At 44.8% G+C, this 23,313-nt stretch overlaps 1 protein-coding gene across 10 annotated transcripts in view; it reads right to left on the bottom strand.

The window, feature by feature from the left end:
• RBMS2 (RNA binding motif single stranded interacting protein 2) overlaps window positions 1-23,313 on the bottom strand; it is a 103,964-nt gene that overhangs the window by 58,981 nt on the left and 21,670 nt on the right. The window contains exon 2 of one of the 10 annotated variants that reach the window (XM_074402758.1): window positions 13,423-13,555. The exons of the other annotated variants lie outside the window; for them this stretch is intronic. The gene's annotated coding sequence lies outside the window, so the exon portion shown is untranslated. The remainder of the gene's footprint in view (window positions 1-13,422; window positions 13,556-23,313) is intronic. 10 annotated transcript variants of the gene reach the window in all.

Below are 23,313 nucleotides of genomic sequence, written 5' to 3'. Positions count from 1 at the left end.
CAGCCTGGCCAACATGGTGAAACCCTGTCTCTAACTAAAAATACAAAAATTAGCTGAGCGTGGTGGCATGCACCTACAATTCCAGCTACTTGGGAGGCTGGGACAGGAGAATCATTTCAACTCAGGAGGTGGAGGTTGCAGTGAGCTGAGATTGTGTCACTGGACTCTAGCCTGGGTAACAGAGCAAGACTCTGTCTCAAAAAATAATTATTTTATGAAAAAAAGATTTGATTCTTAAAAAGACTTGGTCAGATGCAGTGCCTCAAACTTGTAATCCAAGCACTTTGGGTGGCTGAGGTGGGTGGAACATTCGAGCCCAGGAGTTTGAGACCAGCCTGGGCAACATGGTGAAACTTTGCGTCTACTAAAAGAAATACGCAGGGCACAGTGGCTCACATCTGTAATCCCAGCACCTTGGGAGGCCAAGGCAGGCAGATCACCCGAGGTTGGGAGTTTGAGACCAGCCTGACCAACATGGAGAAACCCTGTCTCTACTAAAAATGCAAAATTAGCTGGGCTGGTGGCACATGCCTATAATCCCAGCTACTTGGGAGGCTGAGGCAGGACAATCACTTGATCCCAGGAGGCAGAGGTTGTGGTGAGCCGAGACTGCAACCATTGCACTCCAGCCTGGGCAACAAGAGCAAAACTTCGTCTCAAAAAAACAAAAACAAGCCGGGCGCGGTGGCTCAAGCCTGTAATCCCAGCACTTTGGGAGGCCGAGGCGGGTGAATCACAAGGTCGAGAGATCGAGACCATCCCGGTCAACATAGTGAAACCCCGTCTCTACTAAAAATACAAAAAATTAGCTGGGCATGGTGGCACGTGCCTGTAATCCCAGCTACTCGGGAGGCTGAGGCAGGAGAATTGCCTGAACCCAGGAGGCGGAGGTTGCGGTGAGCCGAGATCGCGCCATTGCACTCCAGCCTGGGTAACAAGAGCGAAACTCCGTCTCAAAAAAAAAAAAAAAAAAAAAAAAAAAAAACAAAAACAAAAAACAAAAAACAAAAATTAGACTTGGTACAGTGGCATGATCATGACTCACTGCAGCCTTGACCTCCCATGCTCAAGCAATCCTCCCACTCAGTCTCCCAAGTAGCTGGGACTACAGGTGCTTGCCACTAGATTTTTTTTTTTTTTTTTTTTTTTTTGAGACGCAGTTTCGCTCTTGTTGCCAGGCTAGAGTGCAATGGCGTGATCTTGGCTCACCACAACCTCCGCCTCCTGGGTTCAGGCAATTCTTCTGCCTCAGTCTCCCGAGTAGCTGGGATTATAGGCATGCACCACCAAGCCCAGCTAATTTTTTTATTTTTAGTAGAAACAGGGTTTCTCCATGTTGGTCAGGCTGGTCTTGAACTGCCGACCTCAGGTGATCCGCCCACCTTGGCCTCCAAAGTGCTGAGATTACAGGTGTGAGCCACTGCACCCCACGCCACTAAATTCTTTAATTTTGTAGAGACGGAGTCTCGCTTTGTTGTCAGGGCTGGTCTCGAACTCCTGGACTCGAGGGATACTCCTGTCTCCGCCTCCCAAAGTGTTGGGATTACAGATGTCAGCCATGGCACCTGGCCTGCGGGCCTGTGCTAAGTATTATTTTATATCTACTATCTCAGTTATCCTACCTGTTTTGCTTTTCTTTGCTTTTACGTGTGGCTGCTCACTCTGAGAAGGGAGTGACACTTCTGGGGAATAGAAATGGGCGTCTTCATATATCTTTATATACTATTCCAGTCATCCAACTAACCTTAAATCTGCTATTCTCTAGCATTCTGCTTTGAATTTAAATGATCAAAGTCCTTTTCTGTCTTGGTAACCAAGTAGGTACCTGTCTAGGTTTCACTGGCAGATCCAAAGTCAAAAAAGCCCCAGCCTTCAGTCTACTTCCCACTGCCAGGGAATAAAACTCAGATTCCTGCATTTCACACACACACAAAATCAGTGAAATACTAGAACTTTCTAAAAACATTAATATCTCCTATATATGCCTACATTTCTAAGGCAATATATTAGCTTTTAGTTAAAAAATCAAACTTCAAGACGCATCATCATTACCAGGCTTTTTGTGCTTTCCCTGCATAGTCTTTTAACATTTTAAAAATTTTTTTATTTTAAGAGACAGGGCCTTACCATGCTGCCCAGGCTTGAACGCCGGGGCTCAGAGGATCCTCTCAAATAGCTAGAACTATAGACATGTACCACCACCATACCTGACTAGTTGTATGTGTGTGTGGTTTTTTAAGTACCCAATTTTTTTTTCTCCCAAGATACAGTCTCACTCTGTTACCCAGGCTGGGGTGCAGTCGCCTGATCTCAGCTCACTGCAACCTTGGCCTCCTGGGTTCAAGTGGTTCTCCTGCCTCAGCCTCCCAAGTACTTGGGACTACAGGTGCACACCACCACAGCTGGCTAATTTTTGTGTTTTTAGTAGAGATGGAGTTTTGCCATGTTGGCTAGGCTGATCTTAAGCTCCTGACCTCAGGCCATCCACCCACTTCAGCCTCCCAAAATGCTGGGATTACAGGCATGAGCCACCATGCTTGGCCTCAAGTACTCAAATGTTTACTAAGTGAATGAATTAACCCATGTTTATTCTGAAAGCATTCAACCTATATCCATCAAGCAGATAATCTCAAATTCTGCAAGTCTAAAACTAATTTCTGCACCTTTTCCTGAACTCCCTTATTTCTAATATCTCTTAACTTGTTTCACTGCCTCTGTTCTCCTACAACTCCAAACCACCCTCAATAATGCAGCTAGCATTAGCCTTCTCAAGTATATGTGATTATGTCATTTCTCTCTATATAAACCCATTAATGTTTCCCATTCACTTCCAGTGTACTTCATAAGAAGACTCATACCTACAATATTCTTACTGGATAACTTTACATATGATATAAATTTTTGTACATGATGATATGCTACCATCCCTTACTTCTAAAAGCAAATCTAATACCATCCCAGACATTTAAGATTTTAGGCCAAATGTGATGGCTCTGCTTAAATCTTGAAATCACGAGGGGCAGAGTACAATTGAGTCCTTTTCTAAGTAGCCACAAATTAAAATGTCTTCTGTCATTCCACCTCATGAGCATAAACCAAAGTTATGAGTAAAAACCTGCAAGGCTTCCTTTTCTTCTAGGAGCCAAATAAAACTGCATGCCATAGGGTGAAGCAAATTGATGGATAGTATAGCAGAAATCTATCCCTTTCTTTATCTTTTTATCTTTTTTTTTTTTTTTTTTTTTTTTTTTTTTTTTTTTTGAGGCAGTGTCTTGCTCTGTCACTCAGGCTGGAGTACAGTGGTACGGTCATAGCTCAATGCAGCCTCAAACTCCTGGGCTCAAGTGATCTTCCTGCTTCAGCCCCCCAAGTAGCTAGAACTACAGGTACATGCCACCATACCTGGTTAATTTCTAAATTTTTTGCTATGTTGCTCAGGCTGGTCTTGAATTCCTGGTCTCAAGTGATCCTCCTGCCTCAACCTACCCCTTCCTTTCCTTTTTTTTTTTAATATGGAGTCTTGCACTGTCACCCAGGCTGGAGTGCAGCGGCCTGATTTTGGCTCACTGCAACCTCTGCCTCCTGAGTTCAAGTGATTCTCCTACCTTAGCCTCCCGAGTAGCCGGGATTACAGGCACCCGCACCACGCCCTGCTAATTTTTGTATTTTCAGTAGAGATAGGGTTTCACTATGTTGGCCAGACTGCTCTCAAACTCCCTATATCAGGTGATCTACCCACCTCAGCCTTCCAAAGTGCTGGAATTATAGTCATAAGCCACCATGCCTGGCCCTTTTTTTTTTTTTTTTTTTTTTTTTTTGAGAAAGGGTCTCACTCCGTCACCCAGGCTGGGTGGGTTCTAGCTTTAAACAAAAAAAACAGTGGGTTCTACATCTGTGATGTAGTGGCACAATCACAGCTCATTCTAGCCTCAGCCTCCTGGGTTCAAGTGATCCTCCCACCTCAGCCTCCTGAGTAGCTTGGGCTACAGGCACATGCAGTCATGCCAGGCTAATTTTTCTATTTTTTGTAGAGACAGGGTTTCACCATGTTGATCAGGCTGGTCTTGAACTCCTGAGCTCAAGCAATCTGCCCATCTCAGCCTCCCAAAGGCATGGGAGCCACTCTGCCTGGCCTATTCTACCTTTTTTTTTCTTTTTTTTGAAAAGACGGAGTCTTGCTCTGTTGCCCAGGCTGGAGTGCAGTGGTGTGATCTGGGCTCACTGCAACCTCCACCTGCCGGGGTTCCAGTGATTCTCCTGCCTCAGCCTCCTGAGTAGCTGGAACTACAGGTGCACACTACGATGCCTGACTAGTTACTGTATTTTTTTTCGTAGAGACGGGGTTTCACTATTTGCAGGCTGGTCTCTTTTCTTTCTTTTTTTTTTTGAGACGGAGTTTCACTCTTGTTACCCAGGCTGGAGTGCAATGGCGTGATCTCAGCTCACTGCAACCTCTGCCTCCTGGGTTCAGGCAATTCTCCTGCCTCAGCCTCCTGAGTAGCTGGGATTACAGGCACGCACCACCATGCCCAGCTAATTTTTGTATTTTTTTTTTTTTTTTTTTTTGAGACGGAGTTTCGCTCTTGTTACCCAGGCTGGAGTGCAATGGCGCGATCTCGGCTCACCGCAACCTCCGCCTCCTGGGCTCAGGCAATTCTCCTGCCTCAGCCTCCTAAGTAGCTGGGATTACAGGCACGCACCACCATGCCCAGCTAACTTTTTGTATTTTTAGTAGAGACGGGGTTTCACCTTGTTGACCAGGATGGTCTCGATCTCTCGACCTCGTGATCCACCCGCCTCGGCCTCCCAAAGTGCTGGGATTACAGGCTTGAGCCACCGCGCCCGGCTAATTTTTGTATTTTTAGTAGAGACGGGGTTTCACCATGTTGACCAGGATGGTCTCGATCTCTTGACCTCGTGATCCACCCGCCTCGGCCTCCCAAAGTGCTGGGATTACAGGCTTGAGCCACTGTGCCCAGCTGGCAGGCTGGTCTCAAACTCCTTACATTGTGATTCCCCTGCCTTGGCCTCCCAAAGTGCTGAGATTACAGGTGTGAGCCACCGCACCTGGCCGTCTATCCTTTTCTTAAGAGAAACTTGGAGAACTGACAATTCAGTCAATTCAGCTCCTCTAATAACCCTAATACTGATTATCACATGAAAATGACATTTAGGACATGTCAATAAATAGTAAATGAGATTTAAGATTTAGAATCTGCTGCAGTTGATGAAATCCACCATAGTACAGGAGGATTAAGGAAAAAATCTGGCTTTTCATTTTCTAGCATAGGGCCTGGCATAGGATTGATGGCCCTTGAGAACTATTTCAAACTAGTAGGAGTGACAACACAATCCTATCCTTCCCTTTCCCAGAATATTCATTAATTTGGGGAAAAGGCTGATAGGATATGGACATAAAAATATATAACTCCTTCATCTCTCACCCAGAAAAAGAGTTCCCCTGTTCCCGTAGCAGAAACTTCATGTTTCTTGTCTGCAAGAGAAAAGAGAGTGTCCTTCCATTTGCTTTCTTTCAAGAGATCATAATGATAGGGTGGCACAGTGCCTACTTCCCAATCACTAGGGTTTCATCAGATCTTTTAAGAGAATGATCCAATCAGATGAGCTACTTGTAATCAGAATCTAGTATAAGTTTAAACACTGTCTTTAAAGAAGCTGTATTTCTGGCCAGGCCCAGTGGATCAAACGTGTAATCTGAGCACTTTGGGAGACAGAGGCAGGTGGATCGCTTGAGACCAGGAGTTCAAGACCAGCAACATGGTGAAACCCTGTCTCTACTAAAAATACAAAAATTAGCCAGACATGGTAGCATACAACTGTGATCCCGGCTACTCAGGAGGCTGAGGCAGGAGAATCACATGAACCTGAGAGGTGGAGGGTGCAATGAGCCAAGATCATACCTCTGCATTCCAGCCTGGGCGACAGAGTGAGACTTTGTCTCAGAAAACAAAACAAATTAAAAAGCTGTATTTCTCAAAATTAAGCTCTCTAATCAAGTGTTCATTTAGCCTAGTTTAATAAAATTCATGAATCCTGTATCTATTAATTTGCCATTAAAGTGATCCTCACCCTGGGCCCTTAACTATGAATGCATAGAGCAGAAGAAAACCCGATCCCACATCTGATATATGGCTAAGTTCCTGGAACATAATAGGCATGGATATTTGTTAAAAGGAGTGAAATAAACACAGGGTTTGTTAATTGTGTGTCATGTTAATACATCCCTAAAAAGTCTCACAGATACACAATCCAGTGGCTTAACATCAAAATTCCTAATGCAACCAGAATGTGGATGATCCCCAAAACATGATCCTGGAGCCAGTGGTCTCCAGGACATATAACATATCTGAACGCTTTGCCTAAAATACACGATTTCCTGGGTTCCAAGTCATTGTTGTATCAACTAGTAAGAGAAATCCACTTTCTCTAAGAAGTAACAGACCCTGTAATAATTAGCCATGAGATCCTTTGCACTATTTCATTCAGCAAATATTTGTTTGTTTTTTGAGACAGAGTTTCGCTTTATTGCCCAGGCTGGAGTGCAGTGGCATAATCTCAGCTCACTGCAACTTCTATCTCGCAGGTTAAAGTGATCCTCCTGCCTCAGCCTCCCAAGTACCTTGGATTACGGGCATGTGCTACCATGCCTGGATAATTTTTGTATTTTTAGTAGAGATGGGGTTTCACTATGTTGGCCAGGCTGGTCTCGAACTATTGACCTCATGTGATCTGCCCACCTTGGCAACCTCCCAAAGTTCTGGGATTACAGGGGTGAGCCACCATGTCCAGCCAAGCAAATATTTGAATACCAGCTATGTACAAACACTGTTTGATGCTGTGGGGACTCATAGATGAGTGCTGTATGAGTGAAATATTTAATAATATATTTATGTATTAACATGCTCCACAGGGAAGTACATAATAAATTTAAATGTACACCCACAAGGAGTCATTAACAATTCACAAACTAGAGCTTATAATCTAGAAAAGTAGCAGAATGTGCTTGGCTCTGGCTCATGCCTGTAATCCCAGCACTTTGGGAGGCTAAGGTGGGTGGATCGCCTGAGGTCAGGAGTTCAAGACCAGCCTGGCCAATATGGTGAAACCCCATCTCTACTAAAAATACAAAAAAATTAGCTGGATGTGGTAGTGGGCACCTGTAATCCCAGCTATTCAGGAGGCTGAGGCAGGAGAATTGCTTGAACCTGGGAGGCAGAGGTTGCAGTGAGCCAAGATTGTGGCATTGCACTCCAGCCTGGGCGACAAGAGCAAAAGTCTGTCTCAAAACAAAACAAGACAAAATTTGCACTGCCGGGCGCGGTGGCTCAAGCCTGTAATCCCAGCACTTTGGGAGGCCGAGGCGGGTGGATCACGAGGTCGAGAGATCGAGACCATCCTGGTCAACATGGTGAAACCCCGTCTCTACTGAAAATACAAAAAATTAGCTGGGCGTGGTGGCGCGTGCCTGTAATCCCAGCTACTCAGGAAGCTGAGGCAGGAGAATTGCCTGAACCCAGGAGGCGGAGGTTGCGGTGAGCCGAGATCGCGCCATTGCACTCCAGCCTGGGTAACAAAAGCGAAACTCTGTCTCAAAAAAAAAAAAAAAAAAAAAAAAAAAAAAAAAAATTTGCACTAATGGTCTAAGAATATGAAAGAAGACACAGTTAATTCCTGAGGATGAGGCTCTTAAAAAAGACACTTGGGCCTTGAAAGGATAAGCAGAACAATAATTTTTTTTTTTTTAAATAGAGACAGGGACTCCTTATGTTGCCCAGAATGGTCTCAAACTCCTGGACTCAAGCAATCCTCCTACTTTGGCCTCCCAAAGTGCTGGAATTATAGGCATGAATAACAACCTTTTTCTTTTAGATGGAGTTTCGCTCTCATTGCCCAGGCTTTAGTACAGTGTCACAATCTCAGTTCACTGTAACTTCTGCCTCCTGGGTTCAAGCGATTCTCCTGCCTCAGCCTCCTGAGTAGCACACCACCATGCCCAGCTAATTTTTACAATATTTTTAGTAGAGACAGGGTTTCACCATGTTGGCCAGGCTGGTTTCGAACTCTTGCCCTCAAGTGATCTGTCCACCTCGGCCTCCCAAACTGCTGGGATTACAGGCGTGAGCCACCTCACCTGGCCCAGAACAATAAACTTTTAATGGAAAGCCATCAAGGAAATGCAAATCAAAATCACAACCAGCTATCACTTTACACTTACTAGGATGGCTATAATAAAAAAGATAACCAGTTCTGGTAAGGGTGTGAAGAAATTGGAACCCTCATCTACCACTTACGGCATTGCAAAACGATGCAGCTGCTTTGGAGGACAGTTGGGTGGTTCCTCAAACGGTTAGAGCATAGAGTTACCATATGACCTAGCAACTCCACTGCTAGAGAATTGAAAACATGCCCACACAGGGCCAGGTGCGGTGGCTCACGCCTGTAATCCCAGCACTTTGGGAGGCTGAAGCAGTTGGATCATTTGAGGCCAGGAGTTTAAGACCAGTCTGGCCAACATGGTGAAATTCTGTCTTTACTAAAAATACAAAAATTAGCCAAGTGTTGTGGTGCATGCCTGTGTGGGAAGTAGAAAAGTTCCTTTTTAAAGTTTCCTGTTAAAGACTAAGTATGCTGGCCGGGCGCGTTGGCTCAAGCCTGTAATCCCAGCACTTTGGGAGGCTGAGGCGGGTGGATCACGAGGTCGAGAGATCGAGACCATCCTGGTCAACATGGTGAAACCCCATCTCTACTAAAAATACAAAAAATTAGCTGGGCATGGTGGTGCGTGCCTGTAATCCCAGTTACTCAGGAGGCTGAGGCAGGATAATTGCCTGAACCCAGGAGGCGGAGGTTGCAGTGAGCCGAGATTGCGCCATTGCACTCCAGCCTGGGTAACAAGAGCGAAACTCCGTCTCAAAAAAAAAAAAAAAAAAAAAAAAAGACTAAGTATGCTAATAACTTTGTTAAGCCCTATCCTATGTAGCTGTTGAACATGCCATGCTTACAGGCACGTAGTACATTCTATGTCCTTGTACTTTAATCAAAATATGCTCACAGGCATGTCCCAGCTCTCCATTGCTTTTACCTGTTTAGGAAAGTTTTAAGTTGTTAGCCAGTTGGGTTTTAGCTTAGATGTGAGGTCTGGCTCCAACCAACAGACATCAGACACAGAAGGAAAAGGATGACCCCAAATGCATAAGGAATAAATTTGTCTGTTTTCCTTTGTTCACTGTATTCTCATGGCACAATGGCTAGCGAGGATACCCTTCCTGCAGTCCGTGAAATAAAGATTGCATTGCTGAAAGATCCTTTGTCTCAGTGCTAATTTTCTTTGTAGCACCAAACATCTATTTCCATCCCAGCTATTCAGGAGGTTGAGGTACAAGAATCACCTCAATCCAGGAGGCAGAGATTGCAGTGAGTCGAGATTATGCCACTGCACTCCAGCCTGTGCAACAGAGTAAGACCCTGTCTCAAAAAAAAAAAAAAAAAAAGAGAGAGAGAAGAAAAGAAAAGCATATGCTTACGCAAAACCTGTACACAAATTTCACAGCAGCACTATTCATAATAGCCCAAAGTGGAAACAAGACAAATGTTTATCAACTGTTAAATGGATAAATAAAATGTGATACATTCATATGATGGAATACTTATTCAGCTATAAAAGGGAAGGAAATACTGAATATGAATTAAATCTGAAACATTATGCAAAGAGACAGAAGCCAGTAACAAAGGACCACATGCTGAATGATTCCATCTATATAAAATGTCCAGAATAGGCCAATCTATAGAGACAGAAAGTAAGTTACTGACTACGTAGGGCAATGGGAAAGGAGTAATGGGAGAATTAAGTGGTAATAGGTAAGTAGGCGGGATTTCCTTTTGTGGATAATGAAATGTTCTAAAATTGATTATGGTAGTGGATGCAAAACTGCATATACTAACAGCCAATGAATTGTATATTTTAAGTGTATGATGTGCGAACTTTAAATTTTATGATGTGTGAATTATATCTTAATAGAGTTGTTATAAAAATATGATGAGGTGCATGTTTATAGCAGCACAATTTGCAATCGCAAGGATATGGAACCAACCTAAGCGCCCATTGACCAACAAGTGGATAAAAACATGGTATATATACACCATGGAATACTACTCAGCCATAAAAAGGAACAAAAGAATGTCTTTTGCAGCAACTTGGATGGAGCTGCAGGCCATTATTCTAAATGAAGTAACTCAGGAATGGAAAACCACAAATTATATGTTCTTACCTATAAATGAGAGCTAAGTTATGAGGATGCAAAGGCACAAGAGTGATATAATGGATTTTGGGGGCTGCAGGGGAAGGCTGGGAAGGGTGTGAGGGAGAAAATACTATATATTGGGTATAGTGTAAACTGCTCAGGTGACAGGTGCACTAAAATCTCAGAGATCATCACAAAAGAAATTATCCAGGTAACCAAAAACCACCTGTACTCTAAAAACTATTGAAATTAATATATGGTTTTTAAAAATGTGATGAGGTTGGGAGGCCAAGGTGGGTGGATCACGAGACCAGCCTGGCCAAGATGGTGAAACCCTGTCTCTACCAAAAAATACAAAAATTAGCCAGGCCTGGTGGTAGGCACCTGTAATCCCAGCTACTCAGGAGGCTGAGGCAGAAAAATCGCTTGAACCCGGGAGGCAGAGGTTCCGGGGCGGAGGTTCCAGTGAGCCACGACCATGCCACTGCACTCTAGCCTGAGTGACAGAGCAAGACTCCGTCTCAAAAAAAAAAAAAAAAAAAAAGAAGAAGAAGTGATGAGGGCCAGGTGTGGTGCCTCACGCCTATAATCCCAACACTTTGGTAGTCTGAGGCAGGTGGATTGCTTGAGCCCAGGAGTTCAATACCATCTTGGGCAACATGGCAAAACCCTATCTCTACCAAAAAAATTTAAAAATTAGCCTGGCATGGTGGTAAGTGCCAGCAGTCCCAGCTACTCAGGAGGCTCAGGTGGGAAGATCATTGAGCCTGGGAAGTTGAGGCTGCAGTAAGCCGTGGTTCCTAGCCTGGGCAACAGAGCAAGGCTCCGTCTCAACAGCAACAACAAAAACGTGATGAGGATGGGTAGACAGAAGAAGACATTCCAACCACTGAAACTATCTTGAGACATTAGGTTACCACAGGTTACCATGAACTAGCACAGAATTCAGCCTAGGCGACATCACTCTACTTCATTTCCAGGTAGAAAAGTCAGTCACAAGATAAATATATTTTATTGAAGCTCAAATCACATAAGAGAAAGAAACAAATATTTCCTGCTATTCCTCTTCCTAAAAACAACACAGTAAAACAAGAAAGGAATCTTTAAACACACAGAGCCTGAGGCAGAGGATACATACCACATAACTGCCCAGCATAGCTCGTTTTTATTTTTTATTTTTTTGGAGATGGAGTTTTGCTCTTGCTGCCTAGGCTGGAGTACAATGGCGTGATCTTGGTTCACTGTAACCTCTACCTCCTGGGTTCAAGTGATTCTCCTGCCTCAGCCTTCCTACTAGCTGGGATTATAGGCACACACCACCACGCCCAGCTAATTTTTTGTATTTTAGTAGAGACGGGGTTTCACTATATTGGCCAGGCAGCTCTCGAACTCCTGACCTCATGTGATCCACCCGCCTCAGCCTCCCAAAGTGCTGGGATTACAGGCATGAGCCACCACACCTGGCTCAGGATAGGCCGGGCGCGGTGGCTCACGCCTATAATCCCAGCACTTTGGGAGGCTGAGGTGGGTGGATCACGAGGTCAAGAGATCAAGACCATCCTGGTCAACACGGTGAAACCCCGTCTCTACTAAAAATACAAAAAATTAGCTGGGCATGGTGGTGCGTGCCTATAATCCCAGCTACTCAGGAGGCTGAGGCAGGAGAATTGCCTGAACTCAGGAGGTGGAGGTTGCGGTGAGCTGAGATCGTGCCATTGCACTCCAGCCTGGGTAACAAGAGCGAAACTCCGTCTCAAAAAAAAAAAAAAAAAAAAAAAAAAAAAAAAAAAAAGGTGACCCTATGGCCGGATGTGGTGGCTCACACCTGTAATCCCAGCACTTTGGGAGGCTGAAGTAGGTGGCTCATCTGAGGTCAGGAGTTCAAGACCAGCCTGGCCAACATGGTAAAACTCTATGTCTACTTAAAATACAAAAATTGTCTGGGCATGGTGGTGCACACCTGTAATCCCAGCTATTTGGGAGGCTGAGTCAGGAGAATCACTTGAACCCAGGAGGCAGACGTTGCCGTGAGCTGAGATCAAGATCACACCACTGCACTCCAGCCTGGGGGACAGAGCAAGACTCCATCTCCAAAAAAAAAAAAAAAAGAGGTGACTCTAGGCCTGGTGTGGTGGCTCACGCCTATAATCCCAGCACTTTGGGAGGCCAAGGCAGGTGGATCTTTGAGGTCAGCAGTTTGAGACCAGCCTGTATTCTAGCCTGGGCCACAGAGCAAGACTCTGTCTCAAAAAAATGGTGATTCAGGCCGGGCGCGGTGGCTCAAGCCTGTAATCCCAGCACTTTGGGGCGGGTGGATCACAAGGTCAAGAGATCAAGACCATCCTGGTCAACATGGTGAAACCCCGTCTCTACTAAAAATACAAAAAATTAGCTGGGCATGGTGGTGCGTGCCTGTAATCCCAGCTACTCAGGAGGCTGAGGTAGGAGAATTGCCTGAACCCAGGAGGCAGAGGCTGCGGTGAGCCGAGATCGTGCCATTGCACTCCAGCCTGGGTAACGAGCGAAACTCCGTCTCAAAAAAAAAAAGGTGATTCTCAGTACTTTCACTATTTCCTCTTAGATCAAATAAACAACATCTCCAGCTGCCCATCAACTCCTCACCTCTCTTGACTCTTTTTTTTTTGAGATAGACTCTCACTCTGTAACCCAGGCTGTAGTGCAGTGGCGTGATCTTGGCTCACCGCAACCTGCGCCTCCTGGGTTCTAGCAATTCTCCAGCCTCAGCCTCCTGAGTAGCTGGGATTACAGGTGGTCACCACCACGCCTGGCTAATTTTTGTATTTTTATAGTACAGATGGGGTTTCATCGTGTTGGTCAGGCTAGTCTCGAACTCCTGACCTTGTAATTTGCCTGCCTCGGCCTCCCAAAGTGCTGGGATTACAGGCGTGAGCCACCACTCCCGGCCCTCTTTTGTGGCTCTTACCAGTATAATGTTATGTTTCCCTCATCCCTTGAATACTAAGGTGGTAACTGTAAGATGCAGCAGCCACATGGCACCCAGGGAGTTACTTATGGTCATATCAGGTGGTACTCAAAAAGTGGGTCTCAAGTATAAAACTGACATTTTAAAACCCTGAGCGAAAATAACTATGGACTCCTCAGTTAAGCATACAGCCACGTCACCCAGGAATCTACTTGCCTTTCCAGATCCACTTGCCACTCTTGTCCACCTTGCTTTATGCTCCAGGAAGGCAACCACATGGAGTGCATCAACAGACTCCCTTCCCTGCGGTTTCCAGTTGGGTTTGGACAACCAGATATAAACCAGGAGTCTGAAGGGCAGGAGCAAAATGAGATTAGAGTATTTATTTCAGGTTGGGCACGGTGGCTCAAGCCTGTAATCCCAGCACTTTGGGAGGCTGAGGCAGGTGGATCATAAGGTCAGGAGATCGAGCCCATCCTGGTCAACATGGTGAAACCCCGTCTCTACTAAAAATACAAAAAATTAGCTGGGCGTTGTGGCACGTGCCTGTAATCCCAGCTACTCAGGAGGCTGAGGCAGGAGAATTACCTGAACCCAGGAGGCGGAGGTTGTGGTGAGCGGAGATCGCGCCATTGCACTCCAGCCTGGGTAACAAGAGTGAAACTCTGTCTCAAAAAAAAAAAAAAATAGTATTTATTTCACCAGTTACTTCCCCTGCCAGAACACCATGATTTGGTTGAATGCTTCTACTGAAACCCATAGCTCTCTCCCTATAGCTACTCTCAGATTCCGATACTCTCTCAAACTCCTGCACCTTTAGATTTAGAGTTAATGTAGGCTTTGTAGTTACTGACCTTACAGTACTCTGCTCTCTCACACTGGCTTCCCTAAAATCCCTTTGTAAATAGTCCCTTTATCAAACCTTTCTCAAATTACTCAGTTTGGGTATTCCATCTGTGTCCTTTGGGATCCTGAGTGATAAACCAACCACTCTACCCTACTGACTCAGGTGGAAGAGGATTTGTGTCAGAAGCTCTTGATGAAATCCTGCTTTCTTCAAGATACAATAAAGAATGTCTTTGGGCCGGGCGCGGTGGCTCAAGCCTGTAATCCCAGCACTTTGGGAGGCCGAGGTGGGTGGATCACGAGGTCAAGAGATCGAGACCATCCTGGTCAACATGGTGAAACCCCGTCTCTACTAAAAAATACAAAAAATTAGCTGGGCATGGTGGCACGTGCCTGTAATCCCAGCCACTCAGGAGGCTGAGGCAGGAGAATTGCCTGAACCCAGGAGGCGGAGGTTGCGGTGAGCCGAGATCGTGCCATTGCACTCCAGCCTGGGTAACAAGAGCGAAACTCCGTCTCAAAAAAAAAAAAAAAAAAAAAGAATGTCTTTACTGTGCAAAAAATCCTCAAGGCACAATTTAATGAATTTTGTTCTACACTCACCCCCTTTAAAACTTGGAAACTGAGGCTCAGACTTACATCAACATTCCCTCTGTTATATCACTCTGCTTCTATTTATTATTGCTCGATATTAAGGACAGAAACCCTGACAAATATTCCCAGTCCCCAAACCAGGACAAACAGCTAAGTAAACACATAAAGCAGCCCTTTCTATGACCTTACATCCTTTGTTTCTTTCCCTTCTGGAAAAAGAACAGTTCTTATTTGTTTTGCTTTGTTTTTAGAGACGAGGGTCTCACTATGCTGTCCAGGCTGGAGTACAATGGCTATTCACAGGGACAATCACAGCACTATTAGCCTTGAACTGAGGTCTTGAATGATTCTCCTGCCTTATCCTTCCAAGATGCTGAGACCACAGGCACGTGCCACCACATTCAGCTGGAAAAAGAATAGTGCTAAGTTCTCTAGAAAAAGATAATATCTACTTAGGGTAGAATATTTATAACAGCTGGGTGAGGTGGCTCACACCAGTAATCCCAGCACTGTGGGAGGCCGAGGCAGGCGGATCACGAGGTCAGAAGTTCGAGACCAGGCTGGCCAGCATGGTGAAACCCTGTCGCTACTAAAGATACAAAAAATTAGGTGTGGTGGCATGTGCCTGTAATCCGAGCTACTCAGCAGGCTGAGGCAGGAGAATTGCTTGAACCCGGGAGGCAGAGGTTGCAGTGAGCCCAGATTGCAACATTGCACTCCAGCCTGGGTGTGGGGGTGAGACTCTGTCTCAGGAAAAAAAAAAAAAAAAAAAAAAAAAAGCATATTTAGAACAAAGACACCTTTGTTCTAAATATTCTTTTTGGTTCTAAATATTCATATTGGTCAGGCTGGTCTTGAACTAATGAGAAAGTCTCATTTGATTTATCTGAACTATAAATCAAATGAGAATTTCTCTGAACTACAAATGAGAATTTAAAGGAAAAATCTGTTACATAAAACTGATGCTGGGCCAGACACAGTGGCTCATGCCTATAATCCCAGCACTTTGGGAGGCTGAGTGGGGGATGGATCACTTGAGATCAGGAGTTCAAAACCAGCCTGACCAACATGGCAAACCCCCTATCTCTACTGAGAATACAAAATTAGCCGGGCTTGGTGGCACACACCTGTAATCCCAGCTACTCAGGAGTCTGAGGCAGCAGAATCACTTGAACCCGGAAGGCGCGGGTTGAAATGAGCTGAGATCATGCCACTGCACCCCAGTCTGGGTGACAAGAGTGAAACTCTGTCTCAAAAAAAAAAAATACTGACGTTGGCTGGGCTCAGTGGCTCATGCCTATAATCCTAGCAGTTAGGGAGGCTGAGGTGGGAAGATCACTTGAAGTCAGGAGTTCAACACCAGCCTGGGCAACATATTGAGGTTCTATCTATCTCTTTCTACAAAAAAATTTAAAAAATTAGCCAGGCATGGTGGTATATGCCCATGGCCTACTCAAGAGACTGAGGCAGGAGGACTGCTTGAACCCAGGAGTAAGAGGCTACAGTGGGCCAAGATTTCACCACTGTACTCCAGCCTGGATGATAGAGAAAGACCTCATATTAAGAAAAAAAAAAAAAAAAAAAAAAAAAGGGCAGGGAGAGAGATCCAAGATAGAGAGATCCAAGATGGCCATTTAGCAGCAGCTCAGGATTGCGGCTCCCAGTTAAGGCCGAGGGAGTGAGTGGACGCCAGACTTTCAGACAAATTTTTGTTGCTCATGGACCAGGAGATTCCCAGCGGAGGAGCCCCACGGCTTGCCAGCGCGACTCTCTTGGCTGGAGCAGCTGTTTTGCCGGTATCCCGGCAAGGCGGTTCTCACTGCGGAGTATGCGGGACTGGGTGCCCTTTTGGTTGGCATTTGAAGCTCCGGGAAGGCAGTCGCCCGTTCAGCTGATTGAAAGGGTGACTGAAGCAGGGAGCCAGACCTGGAGATTCCCCCGGCAGAAAAGCGCCATGAATCTCAGTGCCGCTGTTTCAGCTGGCAGGGTCACAGCAGGGGAAATTACATAGATCCCAGTGCCTTTTCAGCAGGCGACTGGGGCACCTGGGAGAGAATCTACTGTTCAATGGGAAAAGAAAAAAAGGGGACTTCAAGGCAGGGAGCCAGGTGATTGGGCTTGGCTGGTCCCACCCCCACAAAAAAACAGCAATTGGAAATGCTGACAGTTGAGAGTTTCACAGCAAGCACAGCTGAACCCGGGAAGGTCAAGCTCTGTGGGGGAGGGGCGTCCACCAAAGGAAAACAAAAAAACAGAAATAACATCATCACCAACAAGCTGGACATCCACTCAGAGACCCAATCTGAAAGTCAGCAATTACAAAGAGACTGGTGGATAAATCCACAAAGATGGGAAGAAATCAGTGCAAAAAGGCTGAAAACATCCAAAATCAGAATGCCTCTCCTCCTTCAGGGGATCACAGCTCCTCATCAGCAAGGGAACAAGGCCTGATGGAGAATGACTGTGATGAACTGACAGAATCAGGCTTCAGAAGGTGGATAATAAGAAACTTCTGCGAGCTAAAAGAACACGTTCTAACCCAATGCAAAGAAACTAAGAACCTTGAAAAAAGGTTTGACGAAATGCTGAGACTAGACAATTTAGAGAGGAATATCAGTGAATTAATGGAGCTGAAAAACACAATACAGAACTTCACGAAGTATGCACAAGTTGTAACAGTCGAATTGACCAAGCAGAAGAAAGGATATCAGAGGTCAAGACCAACTCAATGAAATAAAACAAGAAGACAAGATCAGAGAGAAAAGGGTAAAAAGGAATGAGCAAAGTCTCCAAGAAATATGGGACTATGTGAAAAGACCTAATCTATGTTTGATAGGTGTACCTGAATGTGATGAAGAGAATAAATCCAAGCTGGAAAATATTCTTCAGGATATTATTCAGGAAAACCTTCCCAACCTAGCAAGACAGGACAATATTCAACTCTGGGTAATACAGAGAACACCACAAAGATATTCCTCAAGAAGAGCAACCCAAGGCACATAATCGTCAGATTCGCCAGGGTTGAAATGAAGGAGAAAATGCTAAGCGCAGCTAGAGAGAAGGGTCAGGTTACCCAAAGAGGGAAGCCTATCAGACTCACAGCAGATCTCTTAGCAGAAACCCTACAAGCCAGAAGAGAGTGGGGACCAATATTCAACATCCTTAAAAGAACTTTCGCCGGGCACAGTGGCTCAAGCCTGTAATCCCAGCACTTTGGGAGGCCGAGGCGGGTGGATCACGAGGTCAAGAGATCGAGACCATCCTGGTCAACATGGTGAAACCCCGTCTCTACTAAAAATACAAAGAATTAGCTGGGCATGGTGGCGCGTGCCTGTAATCCCAGCTACTCAGGAGGCTGAGGCAGGAGAATTGCCTGAACCCAGGAGGCGGAGGTTGCGGTGAGCCGAGATTGCGCCATTGCACTCCAGCCTGGGTAACAAGAGTGAAACTCCGTCTCAAAAAAAAAAAAAAAAAGAACTTTCAACCCAGAATTTCATATCCAGCCAAACTAAGCTTCATAAGTGAAGGAAAAATAAAATCTTTTGTGAACAAGCAAGTACTCAGAGATTTCATCACCACCAGGCCTGCTTTACAAGAGCTTCTGAAAGAAGCACTACACATAGAAAGGAACAACCAGTATCAGCCATTCCAAAAATATACCAAAAGGTAAAGAGCATCAACATAATGAAGAATCTACATCAACTAATGGGCAAAACAGCCAGCTAACATTAAATGGCAGTATTAAACTCATATATATTAATATTAATCCTAAACTTAAATCAACTAAATGCTCCAGTCAAAAGACACAGACAGGCAAATTGGATAAAAAGCCAAAACCCATTGGTATGCTGCATCCAGACCCACCTCACATGCAAGGATACACAAAGACTCAAAACAAAGGGATGGAGGAAATTTTACCAACCAAATGGACAGCAAAATAAAAATAATAATAATAAAAAGCAGGAGTTGCAATTCTCGCCTCTGATAAAATGGACTTTAAAGCAACAAAGATCAAAAGAGACAAAGAAGGACATTACACAATGGTAAAAGGATCAACGCAACAAGAAGAGCTAACAATCCTAAATACATATGCACCCAATACAGGAGCACCCAGATACATAAGGCAAGTTCTTAATGACTTATAAAGAGACTTAGACTCCCACACAAAAATAGTGGGAGACTTAAACATCACATTGTCAATATTAGACAGATCAACAAGACAAAATTAACAAGGATATCCAGGACTTGAACTCAGACCTGGAGCAAGTAAACTTAATAAACATTTACAGAACTCTCCACCCCAAATCCACATAACGTACATTCTTCTCAGTACCACATCACACCTACTCTAAAAGTGACTACATAATTGGAAGTAAATCACTCCTCAGTAACTGCATAGCATTTCACAGGTTTAAATGAAATATTGGTTGGCGGCTTGTTGGTTATTTTCCTCCCTTATTCCTTCCTGTCTCCGCTGTTAAGCACAATTATTGGCATAAAAGAGGTTTTTAATACCCATTTTTAGACTGCATTCTAGCCTGGACAATAAAGCAAGACTCCCGTTCTCTCTCCCTCTTTCTCTTCCTCTTTCTTTCAAAAAAAAAAAAAAAAAAAAAAAGACTGATGCTTACTTATACACATGAACTAGCACAAGAACCCTCAACTGAAGGACTTGGCAATGGTATGTTGGGCATAGCCCTTTTAGGCACAGTGTTTTTAGACAGTACAAGCACATGCCTGCAACTAAGCCCATGGAACAATTAACGATGACACCAGTATGTGGTTACATGTCAGTGTGGCAATAACTCATGTGCTCACGAAACATATATATTGATCAAAAAGTTTATTAACTTTTTTTTTTGAGATGGAGTCTTGCTCTGTTGTCCAGGCTGGAGTGCAATGGCACACGATCTCTGCTCACTGCAACCTCCGCCTCCAGGGTTCAAGCGATTCTCATGCCTCAGCCTCCTGAGTAGCTGGGATTACAGGTGCGCACCACCACGCCTGGCTAATATGTTTAGTAGAGACAAGGTTTCACCATGTTGGCCAGGCTGGTCTCGAACTCCTGATCTCGTGATCTGCCCACCTCAGCCTCCCAAAGCGCTGAGATTACAGGCGTGAGCCACCACGTCCAGCCAAAAAAAAGTTTATTAACTTTTTAGAAAAGAAAAAGGGATCTTTGATCTTTGAAGGTGAAGCAGTGGAAGTCTGAATAGGATAGCTAGTTGCCTGGGAAGAACATGAGTGGGACACAGCTGAGACCTTACTGAGTGTTACTCTGTATTACCAAACCTTTCCACTATTCGGCCTGGCTGATGGATTATGTGTTCAGGAGGATAAGAGGCCTGGAAGGAGATACAAAGTCAATCAGAAAAGCAGCATCATTACAACTTCATGGCTTACAGAGGAACTAACTGGGAGTACATGTGCCTCTTTTCCATAATCCAGTTGCTTCATGTAGAGGAAAGAGAGAGAAAAAGACAACGCCTGCCTCTAGTTTATTTTACTCTACGTTGTCATTTATTCTATTTTCTTTTTCTCCTTTTTTCTTTTTAAAGACGGGGTTTCACCATGTTGGTCGGGCTGGTCTTGAACTCCCGGCCTCAGGTGATCCACCCACCTTGGCCTCCAAAGTGCTTGGATTACACTTTTTGTTTACTGGCAGTGTTCAGTAGCGCACGAGCCACTGTGCCCAGCCCATTTATTCTATTTTCATCATTTTGGTCAGAAATACAGAAATCACAGGAAGTTGGGAAACACCAGCACCTCTCCTTCCTCACCTACACACTACCCATTCTAAGAATACCCAGATTGGTAGATTCAAGATCCGGTTTTATCAAGGCCCAAAGTCTCAAAGTCATGAAAAGGCTCTGCTCCTTTAGTCATTATGTATAGAAACATTTTTGATTCACCAAACAATAAACACTGGCAATGTTACATGTCTGAAGGAAGTGGTCTAACCCAAGGATATGAAAGGTATGGGTACTCAGTTTACTTCCACATCAAAATAAGATGTATATATGCCACCACCTAGACTGCTTTTAATAAGTCACAGAGAACTTTGGATATATAATTTAATAATCTGATACGATATACATAAACAACAAACAGTTAACAGTGATGGTCACTAGAAAGGGGAACTAGGGTTGGGCGCAGTGGCTTACACCTTTGGGAGGTACTTTGGGAGGCTGAGGTGGGCAGATCACTTGAGGTCAGGAGTTTGAGACCAGCCTGGGCAACATGGCAAAACAACATCTCTACTAAAAATACAAAAATTAGCCAGGCATGGTGGCAGACTCCTGTAATCCAGTTACGTGGTTGGGAGGCTGAGGCAGGAGAATCGCTTGAACCTGGGAGGCGGAGGTTGCTGTGAGTCAAGATCACACCAGCCTGGGTGACAGAACGAGATTCTGTCTCAAAAAAAAAAAAAAAAGTGTTATAACTATCTTTTTTTAATTTTTGAGCTGAAGTCTACCTCTGTCATCCAGGCTCAAGTGCCATGGCATGATCTTGGCTCACCACAACCTCTGCCTCCCAAGCAATTCTCCTGTCTCAGCCCTCTGAGTAGCTGGGACTACAGGTGATACTACCACGCTCAGTTAATTTTTGTATTTTTAGTAGAGACAGGGTTTCACCATATTGGTCAGGCTGGTCTTGAACTCCTGACCTCAAGTGATCAACCTGCCTTGGCCTCCCAAAGTGCCAAGATTACAAGCATGAGCTGCCCTGCCCGGCTTGGTAATTACTTTTTAAAACTAGGATAGAATATTAAAACACTTGAGGCCAGACATGATGGCTCATGCCTGTAATCTCAGCACTTTGGGAGGCTGAGGCAGGTGGATCACCTGAGGTTGGGAGTTCAAGACCAGCCTGGCCAACATAGTGAAATCCTGTCTCTACTAAAAATACAAAAAATTGGCTAGGTGCGGTGGCTCACGCCTGTAATCCCAACCCTTTGGGAGGCTGAGGCAGGTGGATCATCTGAGGTTAGGAGATTGAGATTAGCCTGGCCAACGTGGTAAAACCCCATCTCTACCAAAAATGCAAAAATTCGCTGGGCATGGTGGCAGATGTCTGTAATCCCAGCTACTTGGGAGGCTGATATAGAATTGCTTGAACCCAGAAGACAGAGGTTGCAGAGCCGAGATGGCACCACTGCACTCCAGCCTGGGTGAACAGAATGAGCCTCTGTCTCAAAAGAAAAACAAAACAAAACAAAACAAAACATTAGCCGGGCATGGTGGTGGGTGGTGTAATCCCAGCTACTCAGGAGTCTAAGGCAGTAGAATTGCTTGAACCCGAGAGGCAGAGGTTGTAGTCACCTGAAGCCAAGATCACGTGATTGCACTCCAGTCTGGGTCACAGAGCGAGACTTTGTCTCAAAACAAAACAAAACAAAAACCACTTGAGTCTGCACAGCCTCGCTAACTCCCAGACCCATGTGCTTCTAATTCCTAACATACCTGGAATCACAAAAAGACAGCAATCTGAACAAAAGCAGTCCTTGGGAGAGTGTTTAACCAAACTTATCAAACTCATTATCTTTTTCTTTTCTTTTTTTTAAGAGGTAGGGTTTCCCTCTGTCACCTAGGCTGGAGTACAGTGGTATGATCATGGCTCACAGCAATCTCAACCTCCTGGGCTCAGGTGATCTTCCTGCCTTAGCTTCCCTCCCGAGTAGCTGAGACTACAGGCAAGCCACCACACATGGATAATGTTTTTATTTTTTGTTGGGACAGAGTCTTGCAATGTTGCCCAGGCTAGTCTCAAACTCCTGATCTCAAGCTCCTCCTGCCTTGGTTTCCCAAAGTGCTGGTATTATAGGTATGAGCCTCACACTTAGCTTCAAACTCATTATCTTTAAGTTTGGGAATGAGGTACAAGTTGCAGGTAAGGAGTGTTATAGAGGTGAGGACTGGTTGCCAAAATGAGAACTGAATACCAAAAGCCAATTACATAAGCAAAGGAATAAGGTCTTCAAAAAAAATGAGAAAGTTCTATCCAGTTCCTGGAAAGTGAGTGATATGGAAGATGAAGATTAAGAATTTTCAAAGAGGGGCCAGGCACGGTGGCTCACACCTGTAATCTCAGCACTTTGGGAGGTCAAGGCAGGTGGATCACAAGATCAAGAGATCAAGACAATCCTGGCAAACATGGTGAAACCCCGTCTCTACTAAAAATACAAAATATTAGCTGGGCATGGTGGTGCGTGCCTGTAATCCCAGCTACTCAGGAGGCTGAGGCAGGAGAATTGCCTGAACCCAGGAGGCGGAGGTTGCAGTGAGCCGAGATCATGCCATTGCACTCCAGCCTGGGTAACAAGAGCGAAACTCCGTCTCAAAAAAAAAAAAAAAATGAGCTCGGCATGGTGACGTATGCTGCTAGTCCCAGTTACTTGGGAAGCTGGGGCAGGAGAATCGCTTGAACCCAGGGGGCAGCGGTTGCAGTGAGCCAGGATCATGCCACTGCACTCCAGCCTGGCAAAAGAGCAAGACTCTGTCTCAAAAAAAAAAAGGAATTTCCACAGGGTCACAGTATCCACAGTCACATAAATGTGGTCAGCCCTCTTTATGCATGGGTTCCACATCTGTGGTTTAAACCAATCACAGATTGAAAATATTCAGAAAATTCAGGCTGAGCACAGTGGCTCACATCTGTAATCCCAAC

The sequence above is a fragment of the Saimiri boliviensis genome, chromosome 7 (assembly GCF_048565385.1).
Source record: "Saimiri boliviensis isolate mSaiBol1 chromosome 7, mSaiBol1.pri, whole genome shotgun sequence".
Classification (NCBI taxonomy): Eukaryota; Metazoa; Chordata; class Mammalia; order Primates; family Cebidae; genus Saimiri; species Saimiri boliviensis.
This window is presented reverse-complemented; position numbering and strand designations above follow the sequence as displayed.